The sequence below is a fragment of the Strongylocentrotus purpuratus genome, unplaced genomic scaffold (genome assembly GCF_000002235.5).
Source record: "Strongylocentrotus purpuratus isolate Spur 01 unplaced genomic scaffold, Spur_5.0 spur5_scaffold_17, whole genome shotgun sequence".
NCBI lineage: Eukaryota > Metazoa > Echinodermata > Echinoidea > Camarodonta > Strongylocentrotidae > Strongylocentrotus > Strongylocentrotus purpuratus.
The window spans coordinates 19320266-19332410 of NW_022145602.1; the positions used below are offsets into that span (position 1 = coordinate 19320266).

Here is a 12145-nt window from a genome sequence, read left to right on the forward strand (position 1 = left end):
CAGTGGCGGTTGTAGGGAGGAGGGGGGGGGGGGTCGAGAGTGGGAGCAAAAGTTGATCCCGTTTTCACCCGTGAACTCTTCTTAATTCCCGTGGGAATATTATTTCGGCAATCATTCAGGCCCCCTCCCAAAATTTAAACGAGGAGTGAGATGATATTTCTCCCAGATTAGAAAAATGTCAGCCCATTGATGAATGTTTATTTTCTAACAGTAATCATGAGGCCTTGGCTTGCTGTTTCATGTTTCACCCCCCCCCCCGATTCACCTATATATTAGCATAGAAAGGCAACTTTTTTTTTTGCGGATAGTTTGTAAATTCAGCCGGAGTGTTAACGTATCGAACAGTTATCTATGACAATCCTTTATGGGGGGGGGGGGGGGCGGGGGGGGGGGGCGGGGGAGCTATCCCTCATCTGTGCTCATTATATCTCATCGTAACCAATCATGCTAATGGCGTTGTGCAAATTTGCCGTTTCAACATCGATAGCCATCGAAACGCTGACTGATTAATCATACATTAATAATGGCCTTCGTATATTTTGATTAATTAAGCTTGTCGAAGCGGAACTAAATGTGAGGCGGATAGCAATTTGATAACTGATTCTCCCCCATCCACTTTCATCCGGTACTGCCCGCTTTGTCGATGACGTGTGTTTTCAAAGTTTTGACGATTGCGACAGATGCGGAAATAATAATCTCGTTGATTTTGCTTGCGTCTCCTGAAAATAAATACCCTTACATCTTTATGCTTGTTCCATTCTGGAGTTCTACTTTTGGAGAGGGATAACAAAATATCTCCAGCTTATCAATAGTATATAACGATTAGGAAAGCGTTCACCAGTCGCCATATTTGCTCACATCCTTGACCTAGAAATACCTCTACATTTTTATGCTTATTCCATTATTGTGTTCTCCTTTTTAAAAGGGATTATCTCTACAATATACACGATACTAACTACAAGAATTGAGACCTTGTGACAGTCCGTCAATACTACAGTGCTACATTTTGGGATAACTCTTTTCGCCAAAAGAATTGTTACAACACGACACATATCAGCAAGTAGTGGGTATATAGTGCTCGACGTTCACTTCCGTGAGTTGAAATGATATACCTTATTTCTAATAGAGATTATAATCTCAAATTTCAACCGTCCAAGGGGGCGTTTCACAAAACTTGTCATCAGTGACAAATGATGGCTTTTGTTTAAAGCTAGTGAAATCCTTGCTTCTGATTGGTTATCAACAGATTTGTCACTGATTTTTGTCATTTGTCATTGAAAAAAGACTTTGTGGAACGGGTCCCATGAATAAAACTTTCTGCTTTCTGTTACACGCTAGGCGCCATTTCGATTGCGTCGTTCGCTGCGCTAATCAGTCATGTTAGATAAATGAGTTCATGCGTCAGTGTTTTCAACGCATTGTTTGCACTATTTCCATTCACTTACTGTACGATTTAACTCTAACATAATTACCACACCAGTCATTGACACGGCCCTTCTTCAACAAAATGATGCATCTTGTGCAGCTGCCCAACACCCATCGCACCGAAGTGTCATTATGATTGCCTTAATATATACTTGCGCCAATAAATCATTAAAAATCAGTTGACCAATTCGGCAACGCAACGTTTTATCTGGTCCTTTCCCCTTCTTTTTGTGCATTCGCTTTGTTACCGATTTATTTTCCTCAAGGCGCGTCAAATAGGGGGTTAGTTATTGACGAGAAGGTTTTTTTTCTAGGTGATATCAATCATCTTTATTCATTTTTTAAAATTGTGATTAATGAGTAGTCAAGCATCAATTTTCTATGAATTGAAGCCATATTACGTCATGTCATGCGTTGCCTCCCTACGTACATGTATACGGAGATTAAATCTTAAATTTCAAATGAATATCTCCTACTTTAAAAGGATACCAGGATCAGACGTATATACAAGGCGTTTATCCAAGGGCACATCCCCCAAACCCAAAGTAGAAAAAGTGAAAATATTTTATCCGACACACCCCCAGACACGCCTGTACACTTTATCTGCCGTCGTTTTATTTTTTAAGCTTCGAAAGAAAAGAGCATGGAAACAAAACCAAAATCCATATGGGGGTCACATCAATCAGATAAAAGAACATTTTCTATGACTTTATTCTTGTTGTTTATCATCAGCTCACCATGATCAATTGATGCTTGGTGGTGCTACATAATCTGCTTAGATGATAATTGTGATACGTCCAATCATCTTTATTTGGCTTATCTCCCAGGCTGAGGATAAACGCGGTGATTTGACGAGTTTCCTTCAACCAAGGCTTTGTTTGATACAATATAAATGCTTAGGAATATAAAATCAGGTCGCTGGCAAATATTCAGAAAGTATAGCTGTTATACATGTATGTACGGTAATTTTGTGTTGCAATTGCAAAATCTACTATTTTGTCAAGGACCAATTCTGGAATACGTTTTAAGACGTAAAGCATTTTTCTTCGGAGGACGGATATTTTTTAAATATTCACAAATAGAAGGGGCTATGTGGAAATTGATGACGACTATTTTGCAAACTAGCCCAAGATATCTCGGGATAATTATCTCGACCAAATATTCCGCTGATTGAAACTGCGGGCTGACGAAGACGCAAATTATAATTAGCTGGATAATTTGCGATCGGAATAGTTAAAATAGCGGATTATTTGGCAATCTCGAGCTGATCACAGTGGATATTTGGGGGTCATCATTTTGTACTATGTGCTAACTACGAACTGGTCTTTTTTGTTATGACCTTAATAATTCTTTAACGTGAAGTCGGTCAGTGATTCAGTTGTCCATTTCTGCTTTATAGCGCAATATGGCTAGGGTTACTGTCAATTGTTTCGAAATAATACAGGTGAAAGGCCATGCAAATTCATAAATAATTATGAAAATGCTACTTTAATGGAACGTTGATTTTGAATGCCGCATTAACCCCCGCCCTTGAGATGGGTCATGATGACGTCAGATGACCGATCGGTGACCTTGGGATACTTTATAGAATTATTAGAAGGAACACTACCAGAGGAGATATGGTCATGATATTTAAAAGAATCATGTGCACTGCTGTGTAAAGCTTGAAATCAAGTGAACCGATTTCGAAATACAATAGCACTGTTTTGTCTTCTTTCTTTTCTTTTCCTATTATTTCAAAAATATCTCCCTTTCTTTGTAAAATATTCAGATGATTATTGATCTTATTCTTTAGAATAGACCACTGAGAACGTCCATTGACTGAAAGCTAATGGGGGCAAGTTCAAGGTTATTTGTCAAATTAGTACGTGACCTTTGACATCTTTCCTAGCCTTCTGACTGGTAAACAATAATGATGTAAAATGTGTTGCGTGATGATTATCATAGCGAAGTTGGCGTATCGAGTGTCAAAAACATTGAATGGTTTCTCGTTTGATGATATAGAAAAAAAAACGAATATGGTAGCTGGCTTTATTTGAAAATTCTGTCTTTAACCCAATTTATTTCTATTTACTAAGGTCTGAATACTGTAAATAGAATAAGTGACATGCTATCATCTGTTGCATATTATCTGCATGCCGATATGAAACATGGAGGACGTCACTGGGAAGTGACGTCATGGAAATGGAGCACCATGCGGAGTCTGGCATTCCATCCGTCTGCCAAGTTTGGAGAATTTCACATCGGTTTTGAGTAATGTTTTGCAAGATTAAAAGGACTCACATTAAAAGATAAAGACAATTGTTTAAGGTTGATAATTCTAGGAATAACAACAAAATAGATGACAACGATTATTTTTTACGAGGAAAGTGATACTTGACTTTGCAAAGAATTACAATCATTAGCTATATATACGATTACATTTCTTTTTTCCTTGTGTATTTTCAGATGAAAAATGTGCTTATTGGCATTAGTATACGAAAAACAATAGCATAAGCTTACAAAGAAAACAGTAAATACCATTTGTTATAACTAACACACAGAGATACATTGTTAAATGGTGCCTTCACGGGGACACCTGATAATGCACTGCGTTCCCCTGGCCACACCCACCACTTAGAACATGTCAGACGGTCAATTTGTTATGTGGAGCTATGCGATCTTTACATCTGTGCACATGAAAATTGGTTTCCTTCCCAGCTAGGTTGACCCCCCCCCCCCCTGGCTCCCGGTCGTATAGGTCTTATTCTACAACCATTTTGTCGTTATTTGGCACTTTTTGTCCTAGGCGCTTTGGGCGCCTAGGTACATATTGGTCTATTGATCCGGATTGGGGGGGGGGGGGTAGTGATAATTTTAGGCATATGTTTAGTACCCGTCGGGTTACGTGAGGCTTACCTCGATTCATCGGGTCATCGCGTCCGGTCGGGTGGTCACGTTACATGCCTTTTTGTTTAATGAAAGTGAAAGATCACGTGAAGATGCACGTAAAGGGCGCGACCATTCGTAGATTTGAAGAGTAAATTTTTTTTTTGACCCGGAAATATGCAAATTTGGCCGACCGATATTTAGTTCAATTTTTTTTAGGGGGGGGGGGGGGGTTCTCCAAAACACACACATAAAACAAAATTGAGGGGGAGGGGGTTCGACCCCCCACCTGCGTACGCGCCTGATTGTAAGCTATGTGGGTCCTGATGATTCAAGCAAACCCCACCAACTCCCCACCCTACACAAAAGGAATAGTAGAAGTTCTATTCCTTATTTCCTTTCTTTGTAATGAAAGGGATACTCAAAACGTGATGCCCTATTCATCAGTATTGTCACACTTTTTTGTTTTAGTAGAAAGGTCCAGCCCACAATCCCAAGTAGAAAAGTCTCTCCTAGGTGCCCGGCTTACCCCCCTCCCCATAAAAATAAAATTCTAAAAATCTATGATGTATTTATATACATAGTGTCAATGGCATCAGGCACGTATGCCTATAAGCCTTTTGCTTGGCAGTGGTCCCTGTGCCCGAATCCCGAATTCTGACTAAAATGTCAACACGAAAGGAAATAATAATAATAACCATGAGGAGTGGCGTGAGTCCATCCTGGGAGGGGCGCTGGTAAGATAGGGGCACCGGTCTAACTCGGAAAATAAAATGCGAATTGACAAGGCTTTTGAAAAGGGTACGATGCATGAGGCCGGTCCAGACGTCTTATCTACAGCTTCTTCTTTTTATTTTCTCTCTGTTTTCGTGTTTCCTCTCTTTTATTTTTATTTCACCATTTGATGGGAGGGGAGGGGCATAAGCCCCCTATAACTACGCCCCAGACCCTGAAATGACCTGGATGACAATTCTGGGACTAAAGGAACAACAGCTCACTTGACACCTTCCGAACATGCATGGTTTCCATTTATACAGGATGAAAGGTGCAAACGGTTTTGGGCATCGCATTACATGACTTGTGCAAATAGTTTCATTGTCATGTTCTCTATTGAAAATCTTGTTTCAATTGGACCTCACGCAGGCAAATTGTTCATACTTTCGTTTTAGCACATACCATTATATCGAAAAGGGGTCAAACTTGAGTCAAATTTCGTCCTACACCAATGCTCAGTATATCAAAAACTTACACACACGTCCCGATATTTCATATGCATAGCTTAGAATAGTTTTTAATTGGATTCATAATTTGTCATGCAACATCCAAATTAATGATATTGTAAGTAGCTTTAGTAAAAAGAAAGACCAAAGTTGAAGGGCAAATTTCTGGAACCCAAGAGGCCAAGAGTACATGTACAGTATATTCGTGTACATCCTAAATTATGATATTTACTTAAAAGCTCAACAAATTTGAAATTGAATTTGAGTTTTGTTACAACCTGAAACATATGCAGGTAGCCCTTCTTTAGGCTTTACCCCCCTGAAACAAAGGAAAGTGCGTGGATGGGATCTGTTATACCCCCCCCCCCCCGACGTGTCTGTACGTGCTGTTCCGCTGAAGGCGACATGCATCGCTCACCAGTGCTGTGCGCACAAAAGTGATTTGTGTCGCACGTACCTAGTACTCGAACCAAAAACTCATTCCTATATTTAAAACGAGGATACTTCACTGGCACCAGATGCGCTCTGGATTTCATGGGGAAAGAAACCTTCTCTTGAATACATTCTCTATTTCAGCCGACGTCTGCACCAATTAAACTTGTAATTTCGACACATTTCTATCAATTCTGGATTTGTATACTTCACATACTAACGGATAACAGATCGATTGCTACATTGACCTCTAATCATTTGGAGCAGGTGTTATCTTTAAGTGAGTATTACAGCTATATAAGTTTTAGTTAGTCACGGCTTAATCACATAAGTTTTAGTTAGTCACGGCTTCATCATATAATCAGCTTTCAAAGTATGATTCTGAATAATTGGGTCTTATTTACCAAGGGTAGTCTCATCAGTATTAATACTGCTCTCCCTCCATGCTGGCCGTGCAATTAGTGTTACCCCAGCAAACAACGGGACTGGTACCCATTTACACTTGGGTGGAGAGCGGGAAATGCGGATTAATTTCAAAATACGTTATTTCCGGGCTACGATTCGAATTCTCAGCACACAATAGTCGGATCATTGCATGTTGCATTCTTTAAGTTTTTACAGAGCCATGTCAAGGTAATCGATATACTGCAATATCATTATTTGTAAAGGAAAACAAACAATCGATCACTCGATAGAGAGAATCATTTTTCCTGTCGGTTTGGCGTAATACAGGGTGCGAGAGAGCGTAGCGACCGAGAGAGGAAATTTAGATTATGGAATGTTGACACATCGTATTTAAAAGGGACTTGGTAACATTGTTCAGATGAGAGAAAATGGTGCTAAGGTAGTGACTTCGATGCTAGATGTACAATTAAAGATAAGCTGAAAGTTTTATTGAAAAAATTATGAGGAGGAAAACGGCGTGGGGTCCAGAAGCAGAGCCCATAGGAAGCTCATGGGTCTTCAGCGTTTTAAAAACCCGAAAGAGTGAGGCGCGATAGCTCAGTGGTAGAGCAGTGGTCTGGTAACCGGGAGGTCCCGGTTCGAAACCAATTCGATGCGCTAGTACCCTTTGGTAGGGTATTATTACTCATTATCAAGTCCATCGGAGAGGACCTAAATCCGTCGGTCTCCTGGCTGCTTACTTCAAGCATGCTTTCTTAGCAGTATATGTAAAACACATAAACTAATCAACCTTCAAACCTCCTTGCATAATGCTTCTTCCACTTTTCAGACATGTTTTTTCTAAAAGTTAAGTGATATACAATATAAAACTTATTGTGCTTTTGCGCGAATGTTGGATAACCCAACCTATAACATGCATGACGCTCAGATTCCTATAATTATATGATATTTACTTATTTTACTAGCCTTTTGCTAATTATTCTAAACGACGATGGAAAGCGTATTTTATTCCCTGTTTTTTCTTCATTTCTGGCATATTATTTCATGCCCTGTGTGAAAAATGAAAAACTTCTATTTTATTAGTTATGAAGAGTTTGACGAGCATGTTTTTCTCGATGTTTTAATGGGTATAATCAGGTATAGAACACCTTTGGGACCTGGTAGCCTCAGATGCTAGAGCCCCTGTGAACCATGTGCTGACTGGGCTAGCCCCTTGAATTGTCAGTGAGTGGAGCAGCTGGAGGGCACCGGGCCCCACCGGGCAGAGCTGAGGATTGAAATAGGTGATACAAATGTTGCAAAATTGTTTTTGAGTTTCTGATAGTGTAACTCTATCATCAAATAAACATATATCCACTTGTACATGTATTAACAAGAACTGATGCTGAGCTAGCGCCATGAACGTCCCCAAGTTTACACTATCATTATTATTATTATTATTATTATTGAAATGATTTTTTTTCAGAAATGCTAATATCATACACTCTCAGAAAAAGGGTGCAAAAAAGGGTGCGTAAAATAAGAGTTTGCACCCTTTACATAAAAATGAACCCTATTGAAGGAAAAGGGGTTCAAAAACGGGTGCAATATAAGATTTTGCACCCTTCCCACAAAAATGAACCCTATCGACCAAAAAAGGGTGCAAAATAAAAGTTTGCATATTGCATGCATATTCATGATTACTGTCCACGTGTTAACATAAAAATATATTTATCATGATTTGTTAAGCAAATTATGACAATGCACATCAATTTTGTGATTTGTATTTTCCTATGGCAATCATTAGCCAATAGATTATTTTGTCTGATCATGTTACAATTACATTCACGTTTTAGCTATATTGATTATATGATTACTAACCAAGAAACATCATGCATGTTTAATATGTATTTGTGTACGAGCAAATTTTACCAGTATTCCCCTATGATGGGTGCAGGATTGCACCTTTTAAAGGGTGCATGATTGAACCCCTAAAGGTGCTGGTATTGCATCGGTTTGCACCCCTAATGGAGCAGGATTGAACCATTAAGGGTACTAACATGTCTCCTTAAAGGTGCAATCTGGCACCCTCTTAAAGGGTGCAGGTTTGAACCCATAAATGTGCTGCTAGTGTTGCATCGGTTTGCACCCCTGAAGGTGCAGGAATGAACCATAAAGGGTACTATTTCCCCTAAAAGGTTCAATCTGGCACCCTTTTAAAGGGTGCAGGATTGCACCTTTAAAAAGGGTGCAGGATTTAACCCCTAAAGGTGCTGCTATTGTTGCATCGGTTTGCACCCCTAAAGGTGCATACTTGCACCATTTTTTCTTAGTGTGTAGATGATTGAAAACACAGTATATCAAAATTTGAAGGAATTGGATGCCAATTCTATTTCACTCCATCCATCTTAACTATGGTATTGTGCTTACACTTACTTGTCATTTGGTACGCCTTACATACAATAATAATTCCTGTGTCCCGATATTATCTATTAAAGGTAATACAAAGTTTCGGGAAATTTTGAAAATTGGGTGGATAATGATTCTTTACAATTTTGATATATTTGGATGCTTTAAATTTTGTTCACTATCACTGACTATATTACTCCAGGGGGTGTTTCACTAAGATCCCAAGTCAAACTTAACTCTAAGTTGGACTTCAAAATTATGGAGCGCCATTTGTAGCCTTGAAATAAAATATATTCAAAAGCAAGAATTTAGGTATTTTAGATTTTTCATAAATTCCAATTCAAGAACATGAAATCTCCTTGATAATAGAAAATATGAATGACTTGATTCAACATTTTATGCCATTTAAAATAACTTTTATAAAATATTTTCATAGATGCTAACGGCTTTCCATAATTTTGAAGTCCAACTTAGAGATAAGTTCAACTTACATGTAGGATCTTTGTGAAACCCCCAGGTAACTAGGCCAAAACAGTACGTGCTTTCAAATCTAAAGTGCTTAGACCCTTTCTTCAACGACAAGGGATATTATGTCTGGATTTGCGACTCACAATAGGTTTTCTTGTTTTTAATCGTTGCTGTCTAAGAAGCATTCACACTCTTTCTTTCTTCTTTCTTCTCCTTTCTTTCTCGCCAGTCACCATCACTGACCAGGGACGGCGCCAGGTTATTTTGTTGGGGGGGGGGGGGGGGGCGAATGGGCGAGCAAGCGCAATCGTTGCGCTTGTGCGACGTAAAAGTGTCTCTGAGGAGTTGGAAGTTTTTGGTTTTAATTGATACATAAATGGCTCGATTTGGTGCATACTTTTTGCAAAATTAAAAAGAAAAACAGTGTTAAGTTCAACTACCAGGCGAGGGTGTCTGAGGGGAAGTGCCCCCCTCAGCAGTTGAAGATTTTATTGAAATTGATGCCTGATTTGGCTTGCTTTTTTGCCCTTTTTCTTTATCTTAATTTTGTTCTGTTCGCTCTCCCCGCCCTCCCTTACGTCATAATTTACATTTGATAGTTCTCTTCCCCTGGCCTTCCTCCTTCTCTTCCCCTTCCTTTTCTTTTCTTCTCCTACTTTTCCTTTCCTTTTCCTTCTCCTTCTTGTCTTTTCCTTTTCCTTCTCCCTTTTCTCTCTCTCTCCCCTTCCCTTCCTCTTCCTTTTTGAAATGATAGGGGGCGGCCGACCCCTGCCCCCCCTGTGGCGCCACCCCTGTCACTGACTATATTACTCTAGGGCCCAAACGGTGCCGCCTGGGTATCAAATGTACGGTGATAGACGCTTTTCTTCAACGACAAGGGTTATTATGTCTGGATTGGCGACTCACAAAAGATTTTATTTCTTTTTTTTCTTCTCCTTTCTTCCTTGTCAATCACTGCACATAAAAAAGCAACTGAACTAAAATTACTAACTGCACAGTCTACTGCACACCATAGTCTTTGTAATCCACTAACGCTATTTTTTGTAATACAGCCATGCCCAGATAACAATACGACGTTGGGCCAACGTCGGCCATGGTCGACACGGTCGCAGTTGGCAATCCAACATTGGCTAAACGTTGGGCCATTGTCGCCATTTTTCACTGATAACCGATGGATATTGGTTGGCTATACGACGTTGGGCCAACGTAACAGCATCTGTTGGCCCAACGTTGGCCCAGTGTCGGTTTGCTATAGGCCTATAGCCAGAGACTAACATAGCTAGGCTCTGCGCAAGGCTTTATGAATTGTTGTAAAGTGTCAATTTAGAGTGTGTGCCTGCATACTACGCTCTAATGGCGCATCAGAGATCTGACAAGTCACCGACGCAGGCAGGCGTCAGGACATGACATCTCGTATACTACTGGTTTAAGAACTGACATATATGTTGCGCAAAATATCATTGCTATAAATGTCTTCTTATTTCATAGTCACACGATACGTGCAGAATAAAACGACGAGATTGAAATCATTTTTCAAAATATAGACCTAGAGTGCCATATATTTCAGGATGGTTCGCGTGTGAAAGCCTGACTGTTATTTGACATGATCAAGGCACCTGATGGAAGTATTAAGCTCATAATACATACAGAATCCCACTTGGCTTCATCAGGCCCTATACGGCTCCTGATAGTGACTCGAGAGGGGGTTGGTGGGGGGGGGGGGGGGCGGTTGACTTACTTTTAAATTACACAAATAAGTGGCTGTAAGTCCCCCTTTTTTATTAGGGGCAAATTCAACATCTTTGTGTGCTATGGAAAAATATCAAGTGTTCGACATTTTTTTAAAAGGAAACCTCATCCCCCCAAAATAAGTGTAGGTATGCTGAGAAATGAGATGCGTTTCCTGTCCTGCGATGTACAATGTTTCATACGAAAGTGTACATGAAATGAAGATATTCTTGGATTTAATGTAATGCATTTTAGCATGACATTGGCGCAGCCATTTTCTTGATAATGTGACGTACCAGGCAAACTTGTACATGTAGCATGCACCACGCTTTAGTAGGAAAGACTTTTTAATTCAATAATAAATCCCCCAAAAATCTATTACGATACGATATTACGTCACGATATCAAGAAAATGACAATGCCCATGTCTTGTTGGGAAACTGTACATTATTCTTGCTTTATACCTCTCTCATACACTTTGGTAGGGAATCGTGTACAATAATGGAGCAATATATATAATACAACAAATCTTTCAGAATAACTAGAGTTATTTCTTGGGGCGAGGTTTCTTTAAAGCCCATCTGTGCTAGTTTGGCCAGGGGGATAAGACCTCCCTGCAAGGTCACTGACAGGTGATCATCTCATCAAATCAGCTCTCAATTAACAGACGAAAAAGGGCATCATGGGGAACCAACAGGCACCGATTAGGCATTGTTTGCTATATATAGAAGGCGCAAGTAGCTATAAGTAGTGCAGTGGGGCTTAAGATTATACCTCCCTGCAAGGTCACTGGCAGGTAGTTATCTCATCAAATCAGCTCTCAATTAAAATAAGAAAAAGGGCATCATGGGGGACCAACATGCACTGTTAGGATTGTTGGCTGTATAGAGGGCGCAAGTAGCTATAAGTAGTGCAGTGGGGCTTAAAGACCACCTGCGAAAACAAACCATTTTCCTCAAAAGATAGGCGATAGGTGGTCATTAATTACGTCATGTTTTCTTCAGTTCTCTTGCCAGACATGCTGACATGAACATTTTTGTGAAAACAGTTCGATGTTTCACACCGTGTATTCTTTCCGCACAAAGCGCAGTCATAACAAGGACTTTACGTTTAGTAAATTGCTCCTATAGTACGGATGACCTTACGGATTACCGTAGAAAAAAAATTTGACGTCTTCATATAAAAAGAAAAGTTCCTTCGGAGTTTTTAAT

General features: G+C 39.8%; 1 protein-coding gene across 1 annotated transcript in view; it reads left to right on the forward strand.

Moving 5' to 3' along the window:
• Positions 1-5977: 5977 nt before the first annotated feature.
• The window catches only part of LOC115924931 (diamine acetyltransferase 2-like), a 31308-nt gene continuing 25140 nt past the window's right edge, over positions 5978-12145 (forward strand). Inside the window, exon 1 of the mRNA XM_030987844.1 lies at positions 5978-6225. The gene's annotated coding sequence lies outside the window, so the exon portion shown is untranslated. The remainder of the gene's footprint in view (positions 6226-12145) is intronic.